The sequence below is a fragment of the Ambystoma mexicanum genome, chromosome 13 (assembly GCF_040938575.1).
Source record: "Ambystoma mexicanum isolate Mex_15411 chromosome 13, UKY_AmexF1_1, whole genome shotgun sequence".
Taxonomy (NCBI): domain Eukaryota; kingdom Metazoa; phylum Chordata; class Amphibia; order Caudata; family Ambystomatidae; genus Ambystoma; species Ambystoma mexicanum.
Window position 1 is genome coordinate 423750185 of NC_090938.1, and position 26405 is coordinate 423776589.

General features: G+C 42.5%; 1 protein-coding gene across 3 annotated transcripts in view; it reads right to left on the reverse strand.

Annotated features, from left to right (window-relative positions):
* Positions 1-26405, reverse strand: part of LOC138521298 (vasoactive intestinal polypeptide receptor 1-like) — a 1228255-nt gene that overhangs the window by 124967 nt on the left and 1076883 nt on the right. The window lies entirely within an intron of this gene.

A 26405-nucleotide genomic window follows, 5' to 3' on the forward strand; every position in this document is an offset into this window, starting at 1 on the left:
GAAATATATCACACTTAGATGGATTGTTAGGGTCAGGAAATATATTGCACTTACATGGATTCTTGGAGGTGTGACATGTATCACACGTCGATGGATTGTTGGAGTAGGAAATGTGTAACACTTAGATGGATTGTTGGGGGTAGGAAATGTATCGCACTCAGATGGATTGCTGGGGGTTGGAAATGTATTGCACTGAGATCGATTGCTGGGGATAGGAAATGTATCACACTCAGATGGATTGCTGGGGGTTGGGCATTCGTTCCACTTAGATAGATTTTTTGGGGTAGGAAATGGATCACACTTAGATGGTTTGCTGGCGGTAGGAACTGTGCTGCACTTTACTGGTTGTTGGGGGTAGGAAATGTATTGCACTTAGATGGTTTGCTGGGTGCAGGAAATGTGCTGAACGTAACTGGTTGTTGGGGTTAGGAAACGTATCACACTTAGATGGCTTGCTGGGAACAGGAAATGTGCTGCACTTAACTTAACTGGCTGTTGGGGGTAGGAAATGTATTGCTCTTGGATGGATTGTTGAAGGTTGTAACTGTGCTGCTCCTAACTAACCATACTAAGAACTCACCATTCTACATGCTCAGCCCCAAACTCTGAACTAAACACAATCATACCTCTACTGCACCACAAACCACATGCACTTCACAACACCCAACATGAAACCAAACCATGCACAATCATACCTCAACACCACATGACGGCTAACAATCTGAAAACGCAAGTTTGCTCATTGACCGGTTTCTCGAAACGGAAGCTGCCAACAGCAGACTAAAGCTCTCTTGCTCTTCTCCCTCTCAATCCCATTAACAAACCCCTCATCCCCCTTCCATCTGCCAGAGCGCCAAGAGGCTGTAGGGTATTTTGTGGAGATTTGGGGCCTGACGGTATTTTATTACCGCCGAAAAATAACTTAGCAATAATCACTCTTTGTATTCAGATTTGGCCATGTGCAACAATAATACAATGGACATGCATTATTTCAGCACCCAGACCTGCATATTTGGTATACGTGGTTGGTGGTATTTTGGTGAGCATAATTCCCTTGTTTTATTTGTGGCCCCAATGTCCAGAATCCCTTATCTTTGCTTAGATTTTTCGTGTGATCACTAGAGAGACCTCAGACCTGCATTCTAGGAATACCACATTTTCCAGTGATAGTGTTGGTGTACCACCATGGGCGAACTCACTGACTTATTTACGACAGAGAGCTATATATGGTAGTCTTGTGGTAATTTCCACTACCTTATATACGGTAGTGAGCTATGTTCAGAGAGTCTCTCTTCCCGTTGGCTCATGTACCTCCAACGAGCTATGCTACAGTCACTCACAATTATTCATACTGATTCTGACATGCACACATCTGTCTTAAAATGACCATTGCACTGTTTAAAAATCTCCCCACATCATCAGCATTGTAATGGTAAACAATAAACATCACCCGTCTGTTTTCAAATATTTTTCTGTATTATAAAAGTTGTATTTAAACACGATCTCATTCTTTACAGAAATAAAATGGTACAGTCAAAGCATTGTCTGTGACGCACTGCAAAGAGAGTGGCGGAGAACAGAACTCAAATTGCAACATTAGCACTTGATTAAGACACGCACAGGAATCCTACACTGACTGCATATTACCGTACACACTCAGCTCCCACACTTCTCATTACCTTATCTTTTTAGTTGTTCTCTTTGGCTGTTCTCTTTGTGAATGTGGCTCCCTTGGATTAACTCCAGCAAAAAGGAACGCTTGCCTTCTCAAACCGGGGTCATTGCCTGGAATTCTCAGCTTTTGCAGATAGGAATGCCTCAGCCAGTGGAAAGGTCCTTCTTTCAGCTCTCCCCAATCTCGACTGCAGCAGGACACAGGAATCTGCATTCAGTCAGGAGCCCCACAGCCAGGTCTTCTCCCCAGTAGTGCAGAAAAAATGTCTCCTCTCTTTTTCCCCGTTACTGCCCACTAAAACTTTCCTCTCAGCCCTCTGTATGACGTGTCCCAATGAAATCCATCATCTCTCATCCTCCTACTCTTCAACAATAGCTTCGCTTATGCATTTGCAATTGTTGCAAATCTGACTTCCTTCTTCCTGCAGTTACTGTGCACAAAAACACGGAGAATCAGGCAGAGAAGAGAAGAAAAAAAAATCTGCACACACATTTAAATGGTTTTCAGAGTATGCCTAATTCTGCAGTGGAGAACACATTTTATTAGTGGGTTATGTTAAATAAGGTTTTATTAGTCAGGTTAATGGTTAATAGGTTAGCTGTTAATTTTCAAATGTGTCTCTCGCACCATAGGCATTTCAGGTGAAAAATAGTGTGCATTTTTAAATGAGCACGTGTGCTTTTAACTGTAAAAATAGATTTGCATCTTATATGTTAAAATCGTTTTTGACTGAATAGCCTGTCTTTCCTTGTTAATCTGGTAACCCATATAGCAATGCACCGCACCCTTGTGGTGGTGCTGCAAAAAAAATGTGCTACTTGTGCAGTAGTGCTGTACTCTGTGCTGTAACATGCCAAATATCCTTACATATACCCTCCTTTTGTTTTTAGAACTTGGCTATAATCCAAGCCAATTCCTAAAAACAACTTGTTCTCTCTTTTTTTTTTTTTTTTTACAATATAGCAATCCAACAAAATGAATATTCATGTGCATCAATGAAAATTTGCAATCAACATTTCATCTGAGTCCATCAGTTCATAAAATGTTCCACATTTGCCTTCTCAGTGGAAGTGGCATTACTTTAAGTTTAAATTTTCCAAGTCAATTAAAAAGAACGAAACAAAACAACTAACTAAAACAAATAATTAATATAACAAATTAAAATAAATAATTAAAATAATAAATACGTGGAACTTCATATGCCGGAACTTCTGTTTTGTCTCTTTTGGTATGTCCCGACCAGCGATGTTATTCGGTTCATTCGAGTATTCTTTCATCTTGGCAATCTTGAATCCACAGCAGTCATCTCTTTTGGCATTCCGGTTATTTTGTCTTCACCTCCACCTGGAGGCAGGCATCTTTTGGTCTTCATCCAGGGGACTCCAGGACTCCATCGTCTCTCCCGTGGGTTCTGATCTCGGAACCTCCGATCAAATAATGTTAATTGTCTAAATCAAAATAGAAAATAAACAAATTAAGTACATAGCATAATACTAACTTCATCCTTTTGCCAAAAATAAAACATGCTTGGTAAAAATATTTCATTTTTATTTATTTTTTTTTTATTTATTTTTTCCTGAAATTAAACACAAGTTAAAAGAAAACAAGCATATATTCAATATTTAACACACTCTCTCTCTGCACACCAACCATGAGCTTCCATTATATGTGCATTTATTTATTTATTTATTTATTTGTATTTATTTTATATTATATTTTACATATACTACAGTGTTTATGTGCCTTCATAACAATCAACTTTTTAACTTCTTTGTCACTGCCTCCTGATTGTACCCATTTATTTTCTCTTTTTGTGTTCAAGGGATTTTATCTGTTTCTACATGCTCAAGCCGCCTGATCTCATGTCTGGGATGGCATGGTTTGATTTGATTTACATGGACAAACTGCTCTATTGCTGTTTCACCTTCATTTTTCAAAATTTTATACACTACAGGAGAGACCTTATCTATAATCCGAAATGGCCCCTGCCAGGCTGCTAGAAATTTAGAATTTTTCTGTTTACTTTTTCCAAAATGAAACTTGTACACCTGATCCCCTACACTGTATTCCTTTACTGATGTCTTTTTTATCATAATATGACTTTGCACTGTCAGCAGCTCTTTCCAGATTTCTCTGCACAAAAGCAAATGCATGTTGCAAATGTCTCCTCAGTTCATCAATATATTCATGAACTGTGGATGCACTCACAAGGGTTTGCTCATGTGTTCTGTATAGTAGGTGTTGTGGTAACACCATTTTCCTACCTGTCAAGACCTCATGGGGGCTAACACCTGTTGCTTTGGCAGGAGTCGACCTGATTGCCATCAGAACCAACGGTAAACGTAAATCCCAGCTGGAACCTGCTTCTGCCACAAATTTCTTTAAAATATCCACAACAGACCTATTGCTTCTTTCAACTGTACCTGAAGACGCCGCCCGATATGCGATATGTAGTTTCCTTTTTACACCTAGTATTTGCCATACCTTACTCATTAGAGTACTTGTGAAATGACTTCCTCTGTCTGACTCAATTCTTTGTGGCAACCCAAACCTTGAGAACACATGGTTCACCAGCAATGTGGCTGCTGTTTGCGCACTACAATCTGGTGCAGGAATGCATTCAATCCACTTTGACATCAAACATACCACACTCAAAATATAACGGTGTCCCCTGCTCGACCTTTTTAAAGGACCTACATAGTCTATTTGCAAATCTGACCATGGGAGAGTTAGGCCTCTTTTCATCAATGGTGCTCTATGCATTGGTGAAGCAGGTTTAAATTGGGCGCATACTAGACATCCTCTAGTATATAATTCCACATCTTGGGACATATGTGGCCAGTAAGCATAATCTTTTAGTATTTCTAATGTCTTTTGTGAACCTCTATGGCCTGCAGTTATGGCATCATGTGCATGGTGTAGCATTAGTCCTCTGAATGAAAGGGGTACTACCCACTGTATTTGCCCTGTTATGGACTCTCTAATCATGAGCCCATCCTGTAATCTAATTCGTGTTTTGTTCTTTAATAACACCCTCAACTCTTCTTTTCCCATACAATCTTTTTCTGTTACAGGATTTTGTTCAGGATCTATCAAATGATTATAATAGATTCCCAAAATTTGATCATTCTTTTGTGCCTCAATCAAATCTTGGTCTGGCGTGTCATGACTCCACTGCACCACCGGTTGATCTACCTCCTTTGGTGCTTTAGAACGTGTGACTGCATCAATTTGTATTTCACCCATTAAATAATCAATAGGTAGCAATTCTCCCATCACAGCCCCAATCTTAGCCAGATGGTCTGCCTTATCATTTCCCTCCTTATCCTCTCCTGGTGTTTTTAAATGCCCACGAATTTTTCTCCAGTATATTGTTAAATTATTTTCTGACACCAATTTGTCTATGGCTTGTATCATTTTTCCATGTTTAAGTGGCTTTTTGTTGTATGTAACCATGCCTCTTGCTTTCCAACCAGGCAAATACTCCACAAAGCTATTCCGTGCATAGTCAGAATCAGTCACCAGGACAATTTCACTGAACTTTTTATCAACTGCAGTAGCAATTGCTTTATAGATGGCTGCCAATTCCGCCACCTGACTGCTCCTATCTCCAATCCTCATCCCTATACTAGGAACGCCTTCACATTTCAAACAGACATTTCCTATTCCTGCCACTAATTGTTTATTACTGTCATTTTCAATGTGAAAAGCACAACCATCCACATATACAGTTGGCAAATCCTTGCATGTTTTTTCATCAAAAGCTTTGTGAGATGATTTTTCAAATTCCTGCAAACTAGTTTCCACTTCCATTTCATTTGGTATTTGTTCAGCTGCACAGTCATGTAAGTCAGCTAACCCTTGAGCAATTGGGCTCTTTTTATTTTGTCCATATCTCACTTCTACGGGAAAACCTTGTAATGCCAGCGTCCATGAAGTGATTCTGGATTGCGCTAGATTGCCTGATCTAATTCTTTTACTCTCTAAAAATTGCAAAGGTTGATGATTTGTTTCAATAATCACCTTTTCTCCCTGAACAATGGGGCGGAAATGTTGTAGCGCCCACACAGTGGTTAATAGGGCCTTTTCACATTCATTAAATTTCATTTCAACTTGGGAAAATGCCTTACTTGCATATGCAATGGTTTTGTGATTCAAATCGTGTTTTTGTGATAACACTGCTGACATACAATGTTCAGAAAAACCTATTTCTATAAAGAAATCCCTGTCCTGTATGGGGTATGCTAAACATGGTGCCTTTACAAGACATTCCTTCAATCTAGCCACTGCATCAGACTGCTCTCTTTCCCATCTCCAGGGAGTATTTAGTTTAAGCAGTTTAGTCAATGGTTGAGTGATTTCTGCATAATTTTCAATGAACTTTCTGTTATAGCCTGTCATCCCTAATAAACTTTTTACTCCTTTCACATTTTTAGGATCTTTTAATCTTTGTATGGCCTCTATTTTCTTCCTTTGTGGATTTAGCCCATGTTCAGTCACTTCATGCCCTAGAAAGTTCACTTTTTTCTTGCACCATTGTGCTTTTTGCAAAGATACTTTGGCGCCTGCTTTCTGCAATTGGCCAAGTACATGTCTTATTTCATCAAAATGGCTTTTTAGGCTTTCATTTTTTATCAGGACATCATCCACACAAACTATTGTTCCTCTTTCCGCTGCATCCGGCATGGCCTTTCTCAAAAATATGCCAAATTCACTCCCACTATTGATGTATCCGAACGGAGCTCTAAGCCAGGCATATTGAGTCCTGTCAAATGTAAAGGAAAATAAGTGTTGTATCTCCTCTGCCAATGGCACACACCAATATCCAGATGTGAGATCTAACGTGGTAAATACATTTGAACCATGTATCTGAGCTAGGCCCTGATCAATGAATGGTAGTGGCCATCTAGATACTGGTACTCTTTTATTTAACTCTCTTAAGTCTGCACACAGCCGCCATTGACCATTTGGCTTTAACACACCTAAAATAGGCGTATTGGATGTGCTATGAATGGGCCTGATTATTCCCCGTGATTCAAAATTTTTAATAATCTCTGCCAATGATTCTAAACATGCCAGCGGTAGTCTATACTGGCGTACAAACACTGGATTTCTGCTACAACCTTCTGGTAGTGTGGCCACATGTAAATCAGTTAAACCACAATCATAAGCATCTTTTGCAAATACATCCTTAAACTCCATAAATATTTCCCTCAGGTCGTCTCTATCCTTATCGCTGTCACATGTATCCGCTAAGGAGATCTGCTCTTCTACCATTCTGGAAAATTCTGGAAACTCTTCTGGTAAAGGAATCTCAGCGCTTTCCTCTAACTGTGTGGCTGTGTCTTTTTGTAGAGCTGCCACTTTTAAATATTTCGGCATATCAGCTTCCACTTCAATGGGCGGATTTCCTGTTTCATTTTCATTTAAATTAAATATTATGCAATCCTCTTGATGGCAGCACACTGTCTCATTTGAATCATAAGGATACACAGAATGAATTTTAAATATTCCTTTGGGCTGAGAGTCCAGGTGTTCTGGCAACTCGCCCTTGGCATCTACATATTTTTCAGGAATATTCCCAATCACCATGTTATTTAAATCTGCCGTATAATGTGATTTTTGTATGGCCATTCCTAATGGGGAGTTTTCCTCTAAATGAATATCCTGACAACCTTTATTATTTACCATGATTTTTACAGATCCCTCACCAATGTCTACCAATGGAATGTATTCATAATCCAGGCCTTGCTGTTTTATGGATTCATTCAGGCATACAAATGCATCAGAGCCTTTCATCTGCTGCCCATTTTTGCATTTCAGTGTTACTGCAAACTGTTTTGTAAATGCAGGAATAATAGTATCTTTCCTTATTTGTAATTCGACTGCATAAGGAACCAGTTGTGCACAATGATAAGCCCTTCTTTTGTCTTCAAATTCAGGTGCCGGACCACCTAGGCGTGACCATATTTTTTGATTAAGGAAATCTAACACCATACACATTCTGTGCATGATGTCATTGCCCATGTAAAATTCATTTTGTGTTCCACTCACTATCCATACATTATGGTAAATTGTTTTCTGCCCAATGCTAATTTTAAGCATGCATCTGCCTGCAATTCGGTTTTCAAAGTCTGGACTGTCCAACCCAGAAACATATTGGTTTTTAATCCTAAATTTCGGGATTTCTTCCCTCTCCATAATTTTTTGCAACAATTTCTCATTAATGAAACTCCTTTCATGTTCAAGTGCTAAAGTGGCTTTTATTGTTTTAAGATAATCATTTATACCAACATGAACCCATGGTTGCTCATCTTCCATGTGTATTTCTGCCAGAGTGGTAATGTGTTTTTCTGAATCTGTTTTAGGACCAATATTCTGTTTGCATGTTTTCTCTTTTAAATAGAAACGTAATGTGTGCTCATCTATGGCAGTCTGCCAATCTTTCCTTGGGTCCAAGTATATTTGTACAGGTAGTTTTTCATTGTCGCTCTGATCTTTGTCTTGACACATTAATATAACAGTGACACTAGGTATGCAGCTATTCTGGAGATATACCTCCACAGCATCATTTGTTTTGGCAACGGTGTGACATTCTTTTATATTGCTGTTTTGTGATTTTAGTTTCTTAGGCCTCAATGGTTTTTTGGTTAAGGACCACAGCACTCCATTCACCCCATCTATGAGAGGAGACAATCTTTTCAGGCAATCTGTCCCCATCAGAAATGGAATTTCACAAATAGATGTGATCAATACCTCTTGTTTCATTCTGTGCTTTCCTATTTTTATGTCAACCTCAGTTACACCTATGATGGGCACCTCCTCCCCATTAAAGTTATGCACTGGGCCTTGATTTGCCTTCACTGTGATCTGACTCTGTGGAGGCCTCCCTTCATTGATACTCTTTACCAGCTCCTTGGACATAATTGTGGCCTGTGCGCCAGTGTCAATCATAGCAAAGGTGTGGCACTTTTCTTCTACAGTGATGGGTGCATAATATCTGTCCTCAACTTCCTCTAATACACATAAGATGTATGAATTCTTACTGAGTTCAGGGCTCACCTTTCTCAGATCTTTCTCACTTTTGGCTAAGCACATTGGTAAATGAAAAGACATTTTTCCCTCCTTTTCACCCATTTCTGCGCGAGAGACTTTATTCATTTCCCCATGATCAGAGGTTTTTTGGAGTGTGGCCACTGTTCGCCCATCCATCTGGGTAACATCAGAGACCACATTACAATCCTCCAACTGAACATGTGTAATAACATCATTCAGCAATTTGTCATTTTTTAATTCTGTGTGTTTGTGATCATTTAGTGTAATACCAGCCCTTGCAGCCTCGTCAAGAATATGTGGCTCAAAGAATTCTTCAGGTGATTGACTTGTACCCTCCTTGTGAGTATTTCCTTTTTCTGTCTGTGTTTGGTCATTGTTTTGCTTGCCCAGGGAAGGAGCTATGGCATCCCCACTTACTCCCTGTTCACTGGTATTCCCCATGCATGAGTCATTTTTCTTAAATCTGTTCCTTTGTTCTTTTGGAATTCCTAATGTTTCTTTTTCATTTGTGCAAATCTTTACTGTTTTATTTAGCTCTAAGCTAAACCGTACCTCTTTTTTAGAAATATTTGCACTTTCTGTCACAATTTCATTTACTGGTACTTTCATTTTTAATCCATTAGGCATCTCAGAGTTGTTATGCAAAATTATATCAGAGCAATCTGTCATTTTGGCACTCCAGTTATCATGAGTACTTAGTCACTTTTCGGAAGCCCCCCGGTCATTGCTATGGCCATCAGCCCCCTCTTTGGAAGGTTGTTTTTGCGCTGTATAGAGCTTTCCTATTTGCTCAGCTAACATTTTCACTTGGGCCTCAAGGTACTGGAACCTTTCCATCTCTCTAGGATCCTCTTTCTGTGGCCTAGGTCGATATTGGTTGTTTTCCCCCTGATTGGATCTATTCTGATACCTCTCAGGTGATTGATGTCGGTTGGGATGGTTTCTGAACTCTTGATTCATTTGTGGAGGGGAGCGGGTTGCACCCATCCTTTGATTATAGTCCCTTGGTGGGGAATCATTGTACTGGCGTGGACTGTAGTTCACGTTTTGCCTCATGTCCTGTCTCTCAGATTGTGGGTACTGGCCCCTATGTTGATTTCCATTATCAGTAAATCGATCCACGTATCGGGGCCTATCCTGATTACCATATATCATGGTGCTGGGATCAAATCTGCTCTGTGTCCCCAATGACTGGTAGGGACCATCATTTCTTTGATCTTGATTTTGTCTCTGGTTATTGTTCATACCTGCCATATCAGGCCGATATCCTACCCGGGGTCTATCCCCTAAATACCTAGGGCTGATGTAGCTCTCTCTATTACTAGGATCATGTGTTTGGAACATTGGTACAGGAAATGGCGATCTTTGTTGATTACCCCTTTGTTCAGGTGTCACATTATTTTTACCTTGACTTTGAGCAGACTCAAGGGACATTTTGGCTGACCTGATTTCCATTACTGTGGCTGAGGGTTCTTTAGATTTAGGCCTAGTATCTTTCATTTTATCACTTTCTCTACCCTGACAATAGAGTACCTCATATAGCTTTGTGCTTTGATGTACAATCCATTCAAGGGACTTGTCACGGTCAAATTCACGGACCAATTGGGATATGATGTCTTTCTGTAGCCCATAGAAGTATGCAGTTTTAAACTCATTGGAATTTGAGTCAAAAGATACATCAAAGCGAGAGAATGCTCTTTTTAAGTCTTGTAAAAATTGGCGAGGGGATGTATTAGGTCCAGCAGTAATTGTGTACGCGACTTTCTTTGCCTCCTGCAATGACTGAAAAGGAGAAAAATGACGCCTAATTTCTTTTTCAAACTCCAGCCATGTCATATTCTGCTGTTCATTTAATCCCCTTATGATGCTGGCCGTCGGGGCATCTAAAGTTAAATGAAAATATTGTCTGTACTGTTCCCTAGGTATCTGGAGTGCTTTAAAAATGTCATGTACCGCTTCTAAGTGATCCTCAATGCAGCATTCACCTCCCTTTTTAAATGGTTTGATCAGGGCTTTAATGGATTTCATTATTTTTATGGGGCTACTTGTTGCAATGCATGGAATTGCACTATTTTGTGATTCAATCCTGTTTTCAGGGTATGAGATTGGTGGCTGCCCCCAATGGGAGTATCAAATCCCCCAAGGGCGCTGCAACCAAGTTCAGTCACCGGCCCAGTCACTGGGGCACTAGCTCTTTGGGCAGAGCTAGAATTCACCTCCACTCCATTGAATGTGGTACCCTGCCGCCTCTCTTGGGACCTGGGAATGCACATTTGCTGTTCTAAGTCCTTACACTTTTTAAGGAGTCTGGTTGCTTCATTCTGCAAATAATTATTTTCATCGCTCATTTTATTAATCGCCTCCTGCATGTCGCACATTTGCATTTGGCATTCATTGAACTCTTTATTTCTCTTGTCTCTTTCTTGGATCATTTTAATCATTTCTTGTTCTGCACTCTGGAGATCACCTTCTTTTTCACAATGTTCTTTTTGTAAAATCTGCATTTCTGAAACAACCTCATCTTTATCCTGCCTAATGTGATCCACTAAGGCTTTTAAGTGTGCCAATTCTTGCTCACTATCTTCAAATTGTTTCTTGCTTTTGGATAACTGAGTATCAAAGTCTCTGCATTTTAATTGCATGTCTTTTTGGCATACATCCAATTCTGCTCTCAACATTTCCTGATTTTTACTTGCCCCCTCTTATTCAGTCTTTAACCTGTTAATTAGCTGAGTATCATTCTCTTGCTTTCGCAGGGACTTGTTTAAAATAAACCATATTTTGCCGCATAGCCGTATTAAACAGTCTTTCTCTGCACTTTTATCGGCTGCATTCAATAATCTTGTAAGGCAGACCTGAATTATGCTGCCTTCTGCAAAAATATTGTCTAGTTTTTCTTTCTGCACCTCACCCTGAATGCGGTTACTCCATTCTAACGTGCTATTCGAAGACCAATTCCCATGTGCAAATAACTTTGCCTCTAAATATTGCACTAGATCTGAGAATGTGGTTTCCCTTTGTGACATTCTGAAATTCGTTTTTAGTGGCACACTGCTATTATAAAATGGGTTCCCTTTAATGTGCAAATGGCAGTGTGAGACACACTTGCCACGCCCAGTAGGTACTCTATGATCACTTTCCCGGCCTGCAACGCACCATAAATATGTAGGGTATTTTGTGGAGATTTGGGGCCTGACGGTATTTTATTACCGCCGAAAAATAACTTAGCAATAATCACTTTGTATTCAGATTTGGCCATGTGCAACAATAATACAATGGACATGCATTATTTCAGCACCCAGACCTGCATATTTGGTATACGTGGTTGGTGGTATTTTGGTGAGCATAATTCCCTTGTTTTATTTGTGGCCCCAATGTCCAGAATCCCTTATCTTTGCTTAGATTTTTCGTGTGATCACTAGAGAGACCTCAGACCTGCATTCTAGGAATACCACATTTTCCAGTGATAGTGTTGGTGTACCACCATGGGCGAACTCACTGACTTATTTACGACAGAGAGCTATATATGGTAGTCTTGTGGTAATTTCCACTACCTTATATACGGTAGTGAGCTATGTTCAGAGAGTCTCTCTTCCCGTTGGCTCATGTACCTCCAACGAGCTATGCTACAGTCACTCACAATTATTCATACTGATTCTGACATGCACACATCTGTCTTAAAATGACCATTGCACTGTTTAAAAATCTCCCCACATCATCAGCATTGTAATGGTAAACAATAAACATCACCCGTCTGTTTTCAAATATTTTTCTGTATTATAAAAGTTGTATTTAAACACGATCTCATTCTTTACAGAAATAAAATGGTACAGTCAAAGCATTGTCTGTGACGCACTGCAAAGAGAGTGGCGGAGAACAGAACTCAAATTGCAACATTAGCACTTGATTAAGACACGCACAGGAATCCTACACTGACTGCATATTACCGTACACACTCAGCTCCCACACTTCTCATTACCTTATCTTTTTAGTTGTTCTCTTTGGCTGTTCTCTTTGTGAATGTGGCTCCCTTGGATTAACTCCAGCAAAAAGGAACGCTTGCCTTCTCAAACCGTGGTCATTGCCTGGAATTCTCAGCTTTTGCAGATAGGAATGCCTCAGCCAGTGGAAAGGTCCTTCTTTCAGCTCTCCCCAATCTCGACTGCAGCAGGACACAGGAATCTGCATTCAGTCAGGAGCCCCACAGCCAGGTCTTCTGCCCAGTAGTGCAGAAAAAATGTCTCCTCTCTTTTTCCCCGTTACTGCCCACTAAAACTTTCCTCTCAGCCCTCTGTATGACGTGTCCCAATGAAATCCATCATCTCTCATCCTCCTACTCTTCAACAATAGCTTCGCTTATACATTTGCAATTGTTGCAAATCTGACTTCCTTCTTCCTGCAGTTACTGTGCACAAAAACACGGAGAATCAGGCAGAGAAGAGAAGAAAAAAAAATCTGCACACACATTTAAATGGTTTTCAGAGTATGCCTAATTCTGCAGTGGAGAACACATTTTATTAGTGGGTTATGTTAAATAAGGTTTTATTAGTCAGGTTAATGGTTAATAGGTTAGCTGTTAATTTTCAAATGTGTCTCTCGCACCATAGGCATTTCAGGTGAAAAATAGTGTGCATTTTTAAATGAGCACGTGTGCTTTTAACTGTAAAAATAGATTTGCATCTTATATGTTAAAATCGTTTTTGACTGAATAGCCTGTCTTTCCTTGTTAATCTGGTAACCCATATAGCAATGCACCGCACCCTTGTGGTGGTGCTGCAAAAAAAATGTGCTACTTGTGCAGTAGTGCTGTACTCTGTGCTGTAACATGCCAAATATCCTTACAAGGCCATTCAAGCAGCAACAGTGTGCAGTACAAGAATCATTAACATTAACAGTAGACCATCCTGGAGAAGTTGAATAAAGTGTTATAGTGTGGTTGGAGGAAGGCTGTTCTACTGACCCAAGAGTCATAGACTGGTATTTATATTTGTGTGTACCAAGGTTCTATGCAATCTTATGTAGTGTTCAGGAATGATCACAATGGTCATTCCCTGGGTTGCCATGGATTAAACCTTGTTCCATGACATAGTGTGAGCATCCTTCATTTACGCGGTACCTACCACATAAAGCTATTGAATGGAATGGTCTTTGGAATCAGATAAACATACAGGAAGCAGATGCTCCTCGGGCTCCCCTTTTCTCTTTGCTCAACAGCAGTCAAAATAGCTTTGAACAGGCACCTCTAAGGCAACCTGGATATGCAAACATAGTTTTTGACTGTACTTTTTGGCTGAAGTAAAACCATTGTCGACAACCATGTTTATTTATCTATTTATTTGTTTATTTATAAAGCACTGAAAGCCCGCAGGCATAGGGGCACTGAAACACATACACAAGGACAATCCATCAAAGACAGGAAAAGGAAGCTATAGAGGAGAGTTAGGTGGGGCGAATGTTGCTTGGACGATGTGGGGAAATTGCCTGAATAAATGGATTTTTAAAGCTTTCTTGAAGGTTTTCAAATTGTCATCGTAGTGGACATGAGATTCCACAATGTAGCTGCTTTGACGGCAAAAGATTTTCCTAGATCTTTTTCATGTTTGTATCTTGGGCATCTGATATCGTTTTTGTCTGCTGAAAGTAGTATTCTGGTTGGATGGTATTTTGGTATCAGGGTTTTAGATATATTGGGGCAGTTCCATGTACACATTTGTGGAGAATCGATCCTACTTTGAATTGGATTCTTTCTTGTACAGATAATCATTGTAAGTTCCTCCTGTGGTGCGTGATGTGTTCGCGTTTTGGGAGTTTGTTCACAATACGAGTAGCATTGCTTTGGATTACTTGCCACTTCCCCACGTTGTTGCTTGAAGCTCTGATCAACAGGGAGTTGCAGAAGTCCAATTTGACAACACCGTGGCTCGAGCGATGGTTGCTGCATTATCTTTGGATACATAAGGACGAATGTTTTACAAGAGATTGAGGGAATAGTTGCAGCTTTTAGTCATCTGGTTAACGTATGCAACAGAGTTGAGAGGGGCTTCAATTGGATACCCAGTGTTTTCACCTTATCAAAAACTGGTATACAATTTGTACCTATTTGAAATCTAGTATATTCAGTGTCCAATTTTACATGAATGGCTGCTGAGCCGAAGATCATTAGCTCAGTTTTTTCCCCATTGTTGCATAGCCAATTTGTTGACATCCAATCTCCTGGACATGGTATATCCTAGATAATGTAGTGGCATATCTCTCATAAACTCCTGTGATTTCAGTGGCAAGCTGAGTGTCATCAGCATAATTTGTAAAAACACAACGAGGTCATCTAGGAGTGAGCGAAGGGGTCTGACATAAAGTTTAAAGAGTAATGGGGAAATGCTTGCCCCCTGTGAAACACCACACCAAATGGGAGTCTTAGGAGATTGTGCATTGCCCCATTGGATACATGCTTCCCTGTCAGACAGGAATGAGAGGAACCATTCTGCCACTTTGTCCGAGCATTGACCTTGGTGGCCAAGCATTTGTTTAAGAATACCAAGGTCCACCAAGTCAAAGGCTGCAGACAAATCCAAAAGCGTCAGGATGCCCACTTTACCTTCCTCGATGATTTGCAGCAGATGAGACTGGAGATCTATGAGGGCGGTCTCAGTGCTGTAGTTTGGCCTAAAGCCTGATTGTTTGAAGTGTAAGATGTTTTCTACTTTGATGAAAGATTGATATTGTTTGTATGCTGCTTTGTCCAAGACCTTGAGGAGGACATTGCAGTTAGTTATGGGTCTAATGTTGGTTGGATCTTGGGGATCCGGGTTGGGCTTTTTTTGAATTTGAGTAATTTCTACAGTATTTATGTCATTGGGAACCTTTCCTTCCCTAAAGTATGTGTTGATGAATCTGGTGAAAAAAGGGCGAGAATATTTCCTGATGGTTCACTATGATTTTTGAAGGGATACTGTTCTCAGAAAATGCTGTGGGTCTCATAGATTTGAGAATGTTGTCCATGTCACATATTTCTATTTTGGTGAATGAAAAAGTAGGGCAGGGTTGGCTTGAGGTTTTGTAATCTTTGAGATAAGCGCAATTGCCTGGGGTAGCTGTGGACTGTAATTTATCTTCGATGTTCCATTGCATCTTGGTGAATTTCTCCTCAAATGTGGCCTCTACTGTTATGGTGTCTTCAGTGGTAGACAAAAAAGGCACATTGAGGGCTTTAGGTTTCTCTAGTGATTTTATTATTTCAAACAGTTTTCTAGAGCTGTTTGTAGCTTGTTCAATTTCTAAGTTATAGACATTTTTCTGGCTCTCTGTTACTTTGTTTTTATATATTCTGTCTGCTTATTTCCAGGTATCCTTGTTTGTTTTGGATGGATATTTAATCCAAGTAGATTCTAGTCTACATTTCTCTTTTTTCAGAGCAATTAATTCATGATTGAACCACTTTTGGTGGCCAGGGTTTTCTCAGACCAGTCTGTTTTTTTGGGGTGCTACCCTGTCAACCAATATGGTGAGTCTTTCTTGATATTCTTTAAGAAGAAATTCCACTGAGTCATCGTCTGACGTTTCACTCATGATGTTAACTGTAACTTGTGAAAACAGCGTTTGAAAATGTATTTTTCAATAATGACATCAGTCCTCCACATATATATATAGCAGTGGGGAAATGGTACACAACAAGGAAATTAGGTGGGGGAAGACCATGGGGGATATAGTAGTGGTTATGAGCTGGCGATCTCCCATGAAGGAGAAACTGAAAAAAGAGCAAAAACTGAAAAATGCAATCAACCTTATTGACAAAAACATCTTTAAAAATGTAGTTTATACTTGGCTTTGTTTGAGTGAATAACAATGATATATTTTTATAGGGACCAGAGAATGGGTTCACCTTTAAGTCTAACATATGGTAAGGGTTCTGACCCTGTAAAATCCTGGCGGAGTTGTGAGGTGAGTTGGAGTAGTCTGCAGTAGTCTCCACAGTCTTTCTCCTGTGTCTACTATGTGTGGGGGAGAACTCAAATACCCTACCGAGAGCGAAGCGGTGAGCGGAGTTGTGAGGCGAGTTGGAGTAGTCTGCAGTAGTCCGCGGGATCCGCGGTGAGCGGAGGAGCAATGGAGCCGCATATGAAGCCTACATGGTCTTTGACCCAATCTGAGCAGAAGTTGGCGAGAAAGGAGGGGACCGAAGACTTTGTCACTGACACGGACGGTGACGCGGATCAATGCCGCCGCCGCCGTCTCAGAAGCATCAAACACACACCAAACATACTAAACCTCAAGCACCCCCTCAGCGAAGATTCAAATCATGTCGACATTGCTGAGAACCGAGGGCAGCCAACGCACGTCAATCATGCTAATAAGGAAGCCCAAGAACTACAAGAACTACAAGACCTAAGTCGGGAGACTAGCCGCTCACCTCTCTACGAAGCGAGCAGCGTCCCGCCTACCGCCAGTGAGGCGAGTGAGGTCCCGGTGGGGGCGGTCGAAGGGCGGCCTCTGCCGGGCCCTGTGTGGGCACCCTGCAGAAACATGGAGAGTGACGGCGGGTCCCAGCTGCCAGCGATCGTGCCCCCCGAGCCACTGGTAGAACCTGAGCGGGCGCCTGAGTTGAGGGCGGAGCCGAGGAAGCAAAGCAAATCGAGCGGCGCAGAGCCGGCGATCGAAGCCGACGCTGAAGCTGAAACAGAAATTGAAGGTGCGGGCGGTGTTAAAGCACTTCACGAGACTGTGGATTTAACCAACATAAATCCAGAATGGGAACCCGCAATTAAGAATACATGCACTATTGCCATGGTGCACTCGGAACCCAGCGTTCCCCAACACCCAGCGTCCTTCAACAAAGACAAAGACAAGAACCAACAAGATCTAACAAAATCCAAATGTTGTAATTAAGGCAGAGACACTGAGCCTAGCATGTTTATACGAGATAGTTAGGATAGCGAGGAGGAAGAAGAAAGAGACTCGGAAGGAGGCAACAAGGAAGAAAAGTCAGAGACAGACTTAGAGGCAAGCCAGTCCTCTGTGAAAGTGAAAAAACTGAAAAATGACAACAAAATCACGCTACCATGAAGAAATCAAATAACCAATGTCAATACCAAAATGAATAGGAAAAAACAAGAGAGTATCGACCCAAAAATAATAAAGGGTAAAACAACAGCAAATAAGCACAAAAAACACACAAAAGAAGTGCAGCACAGTCTAAATGGCTGCCGAACCCCTTGGTGTTTGGTACCTTAAAAGCATTTTTCACCAAATACCAAAAAGTGAAACTAGATACAAACACGGAATTATCAGACGCAGAGATACTTGAAGCTGTCCAACAAACCCTGCCAGTAAATAAACATTGCAAAACCAATCCAGAACGGGATCATGAACTTAATCCATCCCCAAAAGAAATATACTCCCCCCCACCCCCCCCCGATTTCACCCAAAAAAACAACAAACGCAAACCAAGCTCAAAGTGGCAACATCTCTCCGGCTACTAACCCGAAGACGAGACAGGACATGGACCAACGATGTCCCCGGACAGGATCAACAAAGAATGCAAAGCAACAACCTGAGTGGCCACTGCAGGAGGAGGGAATCACAAAGCTATCCGATGTGGTGAAAAAACAAACAGACCAGACCCCGAGGGACAAAATTCCTCCGGCAAATCAGGTGGACCAAAGCAAGGAATCTCAAGCGAGTGAACATCGCCACGCTTGGACTAAAGCCCATCACAGCATGGGGCAGAAATTACACACTCCCGTTAAAAAGGGGGATCAGAACCCCATGAACCAACCGGGACAAGTTAGCAAGGGATTGTCAACACTGATCATGCCAGAGCACGAACAAGTAGGAAACTGGTCAGTGGACAACTCGACGTTCGAACCACCATGAACGCCTAGGAGACCGGTGACCACTCAAAGGTTAAGTGAAATCTCAATAACGACCCAAAAAGACTCACCAAATAAAAAAACAGAAATGTTAACGATCATGCCGGCTATTATGATCACTCTAGCTCCATTTTGTAAACTCTACGAGGCAATAAAAGATGGGGTTCAAGACAACACCTCGGTTCTTACCAGCTTGACCACAAAAATTACCTACATAGAAGGCTACATAACTGCCTTAGAGGAAAGAAACAGCAACCATCAAAAAGGCTGGAAAAATAAATGGAAGACCTGGAAAAGCTGGTAGAGTCCCTGCAAGCAGAGAAGGGAAAACAAACCGTAACTGCTAAAAGTAAACAGAGCTTGGGCCAGGATAGCAAAGCGGTGAGCGATCCGGAAGCACTTCAGGAGGCAAAAGGAAAGATTGTCGAAAAATCAAGATTGAGTCCTACACCATCAATAGCAATGGGAGCGACAAATTAACCATCTATAAGAAAACCGGTGGGCCTAAAACTAGCAAGCCAAGAGCCGGCTACCACGACGACACGAAAATACAGCGCTACCAACCAAAAATCAAAGAAAACAAAACCAAAAAACACACGCCAAGAGGAAGAACCCTCTAAAGACTCTGGGCAGAACAAAAAAGTGGTAGATACTAGCAGATCGCTAAGATCAGCAGATGAATTCATGAAAGACTCTGATCTGATTAACCTCTCTCAACATTGGGAAAACAACCCCAATGAACCGGACCAGGAGGTGTTCGTTATGGAAGCCGAAAGAAAAATACTTAAACCAAGCTTAACACAAGACGCCGAACACAGTACAAAAGAAATTGGCAAAAGCCCAGGCCCAAAGGAACATGCTTACGCCAACGGGACTGAAGAGAAAAACCCTTCCAATCAGCCTAAATAAGAAACGACACACTAGTGATTTCTATGACAATGAAGACTCGCAAAGATCGAGAAGGCACGCAACCCCAGATCGTAAAAGAGAGTCGAAAAATGCAAAGGGGCATGAAAGCAAAAGTCTGAAAGCAGAAGAAGAGGAACACATATTCCAAGTAGAACAATCAAAAAAAATGGAATGCTATATGATCCTGAACAGAAAAACAATCCTCAAAATAACAAACACAACAGATGCACTGAAAGGAATCAAAACAGAAGAAATCAAACTAGTCGAACCATATCACAGAGGCAATATAGCAAAAGCGTACCTCCATGTCAAGGCTGTCAGAATTCAACAAATCAGCTCTAAGGCATTCAGAGAAATGGACCAGCTTGTCTTCATATTGATGGAAATAAAAGACTCAAGGTTAAGAGAAGACAAAGTGCTACAACCAAAAGGTATGGAAGACCGCAAATATCGCTACACATCAAAAATGGAAGGGCTCTATCGAGACCACTGAATAGGGAAAGGGCAGGGAGAAAAGGATATCTACTTCGCAAACCATCACTCCGCACAAGAAAATCAACGCTATTGACTTCGGCGGACCAGCTATGAGGACAAAAGAAAGAAGTTACAGAAAGAGCATGAAAGGCATAAGAAAAGACAATGCACACGTACAACAGGGGCCAGATCAGAGGACTACTATACTCAATCCCCATTTAGGCCCTCGAAAATAGAACGCAGGCACACAACCGACATAATCCAAGATGGAAAGACAACCAAAACAAGAGATACGACTACATCACAAGGCCTGTGGTCTTGGCTCAAATCAGCCCTGATTCCGAAAACAGAAAAATAGCAATGACAACTGATCTCGGAATCCACCCCCAAAGGAATCGCAAAACCAACGTATGGCACATCCGCCGAAAGGTACACCTTGGGATCATGGAATACGAGAGGTCAGTCACATCTGACTACTTTAGGAGATGTCGATCTGGGCTGATACGATATCCTATGTCTACAAGAGACATGGTTGGTGGACAGGCCTGCATTAGATGGATTTGTGGTGGAAATATCTCCAGCTGCAAAGGGCCTCCTTGGTCGTCCGTCTGGCTTAACCAAACCGAGAAAGTTGAAGGAGTCGTACGAGATGCTGGTCACACTGACAACATGGACCCACCAAGCCTCAGCTCCAGAGCCGGAATATGCCATCCAACTGGCGATAATAAACACATACTGGAATCCCCAACGTACTACAATGAAAGCCTTTTGCACGAAAATGGGAGAAACAATAGACTGGATCTACGTGGAACACCAGAAGTTCGACATCATCGTGTGTGGAGATCTGAACGCCAACTGCAACATACACCACGATGATGATAAGGATCGTGTAATACAAGGAGCTACATCCGAACGAGGAAAGGCTTGGATGTCTGTCATCAAATCAAGAAACCTGCACAACATCGCATCTCTGTTCCCTCAACAAAACACCATCCCGACCTGGGAACGTCTGAATGCAAAAGCCATGTTAGACTATATCTTTGTAAGCCAAGGCCTCCTACCAAGTATTCTTGCCTTCAAAGTCCAAAGAACTACTCACAGCGATCACAACCTTCTTATCTGCTCATGGCAAGGAAAGCACTCAGCCAAACAGAGCTACAAGTTCAATGTGGAGGCAAACAACCAGCAATCTAGGCTATGCCTGACAGAAGCAGACGTTTTGAAGATAACTGCTAAATATGAACTGCCTGGTGATATAAACACATTACACCATGTTGTCGAGCGACCAAACTACTTACCTCTGCTACTACCATATAGAATACCAGCAGCAGGTCAGAAAAACAAGGCGGCTCGACCTAAAAACGTTTACGACAAATTGGTGGTCGAAAAAAGAAAAGTAGTGCGGAAACTCAGGAGAACAGCAAAATAAACGAACACTAAAGAAACATGGGAAAAATGGGAAATCGAAATAAAAGCCTATAACAACTGGCTAAAACATCATAGACTGCTCCTTTACCAACAAGACTCTGAACAAATGTTGAGAAAACTGAGCACAAAGAAATCGGGTGACTTTTGGTCCTTAATTAAAACGATGACCACGACCTCCACCAACGAGATCTCAAACGCTGTATTATAACAAAAATGGTCAACGTACTTGGCGGCTCAATTTGACCTCCCTCAGTCCAGCGTACCCAGTGCAGAAGGAGCCACTACTACGACATGGGTCGACGTTTCAAATATAGACGATATTGAAAATGCTATCGGCAAACTCAAAACATCGAGAGCCCCCGGCCCGGACGGACTGACCAATCTCGACCTGAAAGAGTCACCGAAAGAGTGGTCAGTGGTAATTAGAAAATCTTTACCCACTGTGGAAAAACAAAAATGATTCCAGAAACCTGGTTGAATGCCATAATCGTCCCAGTGTACAAAAAAAGGAATCAGAGAAGATCCGGAAAGCTATAGAGCTATATCTCTCCTGGACATCATCGGAAAAATCTTTGCAACATGACTGCTGTATCATTTCAGAAGTTGGGCCAAAAACGCTCCATGCATGGACACCTTTCAAACAGGTTTTCAGAGAAATGGAAGCACTGCCATAAACATCCTGCTGATAAACATCTTGAAAGCAAAAGTCAAAGAAGGAGCTCCTAGAGTGTATCTTGCATTCGTGGATCTATCCAAAGCTTTCGACAAAATAGATCGGGAAAAACTGTGGTCCAAATTGAACGACTGGAAATGCCTAACTTCGATCTTGGACCCAATAAAAGCTCTCCACGCTGAAACCAAGAACACGGTAAAATTAAACAAACAAGGAACACTGTCAGAGGAGATACCGGTCGAGCGTGGCATTAAACAAGGGTGCCCCTTAGCTCCGGCTCTCTTCATTGCCTTTCTTGGAGATTACCAACACGACGAATCAAAAATAAGGGCGTTCCCACCAAAAATAGGGAAAGCTACTATATCACGATTTCTCTATGCAGACGGCGCCATCATAATAGACCAAACTCAAATTGGTCTACAACGCAAACTAACCAGTTTGGCGAGATACACTGAAGATAACAACCTGGAAATTAATTTAAAAAATATTATAATTCTGGTCTTAGATAAAACAACAAAGACGTCGGCTAAACAGCCAAAGTGGTTCCTTGACAAAACAAAAATTGAAGTTGTAAATCATTTCAAATACCTAGGAGTGATTATTGACGGGTCAGCTAGAGAAAAGGCGATGCAAGATCAGCTATGGGACAAGGTAAAACGATTAACAGCCCAAACAAGATCGGTGGACAATAAATTTGGCAAATTTTCACATTTACCTTCCATTAACTTCTACAAGGCGAAGGTCGTCCCGTCACTGATCCATGGCATGGAAGCAAAACTAAACATGCCACGCGCGATATGGCACAAGCTAGAACAGTGGTATTCAAACTGTGGGCCGCGACCCCCTAGGGGTCCGCGGGTGCATCCCAGGGGGGCCCTGAGAGCTCAGCATGAAAAAAGATTTTTTTTTTTTTTTTTTTTTTTGTAGATAGGAAGAAATGGGCAGGGGTGGCCCACATGGGCGGGCTGAAGCATGAAACTGTCTCAGGCAACAATGAAAAAGTGGCCCACAGTTGTAAATGGATATTCATTCCTTTAGTCACAGACTGGGCCTCATTACTACTATGGCGGACCAGTAACAACGGTGCTGGTAAGCTACCGGCACCGTTGCTACCGTTCCGCCATAGTAAGAGTTGTGCTCGTGGGTGCTTGACAGCCCCCGCCAGGTCTGACCTCAGCTCGTCGGATGCACCAGCACCGTTCTTAACGGTGCCGGTGCATCCGAGCTCCCCATTCCCATTTGAGCCATATGGGGCTCAAATGGGAATGGGGATCTACCGGCACCTTCGAAAGGGCAATTATCATGTCCGCCTAACTCGGCATGACCTAGTAATTGCCCATTCGCGGGTGCCAGACCCGGATGCAACTCCAGTGGCAGCCGTGCCGGTTTTACCGGCACAGCTACCGCCAGAGTAGTTATGAAGCCCACTGTTTCAATAGTACCCAAAGGGGTGCTTTGTGTTAAAATGTAAGTAAATTGTGATATATTCAGCAACAATGGTCAACATTACTAACTGCATAGTTAAGTAACTCATCAAAATGGGCCACATTGGCCAAAATGGTGGCCCATTTTGATTGGCCCAAACTAGCATTTTACATTTTTGGTACAGGCATTGCCCTATAGGCCTGTCCGAGCCTGGCGGCTCATCCATAATGGCAAGAGGCGCCCACCCAGTGGCCCCTCACCCATTATGGAGGAGCTAAGGAGCCAGCCCAGTGAAACAGTGAGCACTCCCTCAGCTGCTTTATCCAGCTAATGGAGTGCTCCTGGGCTGGCTGAACTGTCAAAGGGAAACACTGTTTCCCTTTGACAGTTCAGTTTAGTTCCCCAGCCGCACATGCTCACTGAGCCATGCAAGTGCTGGGGCGTTTTGCTTCGCCAGCATTGCATAGCTCATTGGAAATGCTGGCTGGGGCACTGCATGTCTGTATGTCCGAGGGGGAGCTCCTGCGCCTCCTCGCACATACGGACAGAGCAGCTGGAGCAGGCCGTTTCAGCACCCACACACAGGCCAATGCAGAAGGTACGTTTATGTTCATTGTTTTTATTTAAACATGTGTATGGATGCGTTATGAGTGAGTGTATGGTGATGGATGCTCATGTGAATGATAGAGTGATTGCTGTATGAATGTGCAGCGCCTTGCATATACACATAATCATGTTCATTGTGTTAGGACCAGTGGGGCCCAGGGGACAGGGATGGTATCTTTTTACCGGACATCTATCATTCAAAACCCTCTGCCTTGTCCACAAGGCTTTCTGGGGCCTGGGTCCAAAATACCTTCAGCTATTCCTCCGCAAATACCTCCCCTCTCGAGCTCTTCACTCCTCTACCTCCAACTCCCTCAGGGTCAGTCGTTTATCAAAGAAACGAGCTGGGGGTAGATCTCCGTCTTCGGCTGGGGCCTCCCTCTGGAACAGCGCCCTGCCACTCTAAAACTTGAGGAGAACCATCTTTCTTCCTGCACTTATCAGACCTACCCTGTCTGCTGCCTTAAACGTAGCACTTGCAAATTGCTGGCTGCACTACCACTGTTTGTTGCCTTTATTATTTATTTATTGTTAATTATCTGTTTCTCCTCTGCTTCGCACTTTCCACTTCTCCCCCCTTCCATGCACTTTTCCCCTCACACTTGCGCGTTCTCAATGTCACTGGGCCTAGTAAGATCGCTGTTTTATTCTCCTCTGTTCCCCTCCCTTGCCTTGTCACGCTCTGAAACACTTGTGTACGAGCGCGATAGAAATAAAATATCAATGCCTGCCCCCTGGACTCCCAGCAACAATTGCAAACTGTTTGGCTATTTACCCATTTTTTGTTAAAGTATGCTCTACAATGCAACATTTTAACCTATTATTTAAAAAAAAATTCACAGGGGAAACCCCCCCCAAACCTCCCCTTAATGCCCCTCCACTTAAAAAAGATTCACCAGCCGCCACTGGCCCTCAGACTGTGTTGGGAACGGGATGGGGGAACCGAGGGACTATGGTGGGAGCACAATGGGCGGGAACCATGGGATAGTGATGGGAGCAGAGTGGGGAGAGCCCTGGGTGTGTGATGGGGTGGGGAGAGACCAGCGACTGGGTAGGAGTGGGATGAGGGAGCCCAGCGACTTTGATGGGAGCAGGTGACGGCGCGCAATATATACTGTCCATTTGGCATTTCTGGGGGGTCCCGACCTGCCCAAATTTTGCTCAGGGGGGCCCTGGCCAAAAAAGTTTGAAGACCACTGAGCTAGAAGGACACGTTTGGAAAGCAGTGCTGGGCCTACCGAAGTCTACATCGATGCCTGCAATTAGACGCAAATTAGGTCCTGTTTCTTTGGCATCATCGGTAGAGCTAAGCATGATGTGATTGTACAGAAAAATTCTAATGGCGGATACCCTCCCAATCTATAACATCAACTCTGAAGAACTCGCGAGCGGAACATGCAAGGCACTAAACAATTGGGCTGCAAGGCAAATTCTAAGCCAAATAGCATGTTCAGAAGAAGATCTGAAAGACAACCCAGAAAGAGTGAAAGGCAAAATGGAATATATGGACTGGATCATCACAAGTGACAAAGCAAGCGCAAATAAACTACTGGCTCATCTCCCATCTACATTCAACAAACTCAAAGTACCTCAGAATTACTGTGCGAAATTCCCGAACAAACGAATGCGTGGAATGTTCATGAAAGCGAGACTCAACTTGTTGATGACTCACGAAATCCTGGCGATCCGATCCCCTTCGACAGACAATGGTTGCCGCCTATGCAAAAATAGAGACGAAGCTGAAACACTGAAACACTTAGGGCCTCATCACGACTTTGGCGGTAACCCTTAAATCCGGCGGTAGCGCTATTACCGCCGGATTTAAGGGTCCGCCAAATAAGGACTTCGGCAGATTTCGCCCGAGCTCTTAGCTTGGGGGAAATTCGCCGACAATTCGCGCTCATTCCACTGACGGGAAATCTGCCGGTGGTATTAGCCGGTATGGGGAATAGGGATTAACATTACCACCAAACTCGTGATCCAGCGCTATTAGCGCCGGGGAGTTCGGCGGTAGGGCTAATACCGCCAGCGGTAATACCACCGGCGTTACTGCCCAAGTAGTGATGAGGCCCTTAGTGTTGTTGTGCCCAAAGACACAACAAAACAGAGATGTCTATCTCCAGTCTCTCTTGCAAGGAGCTGTAACGGTTGATGAAGATTCGGTGTGGAACAGGTTAATTTCAGGAGAGACCACTTGATGGACACTGGCTACTGTCAAACTGATAGAATTAGCCTTCAAGATGATCAACTAATCGACGACAGAGGTGGCTGCAAACTAAAATGGCCCTGAGGG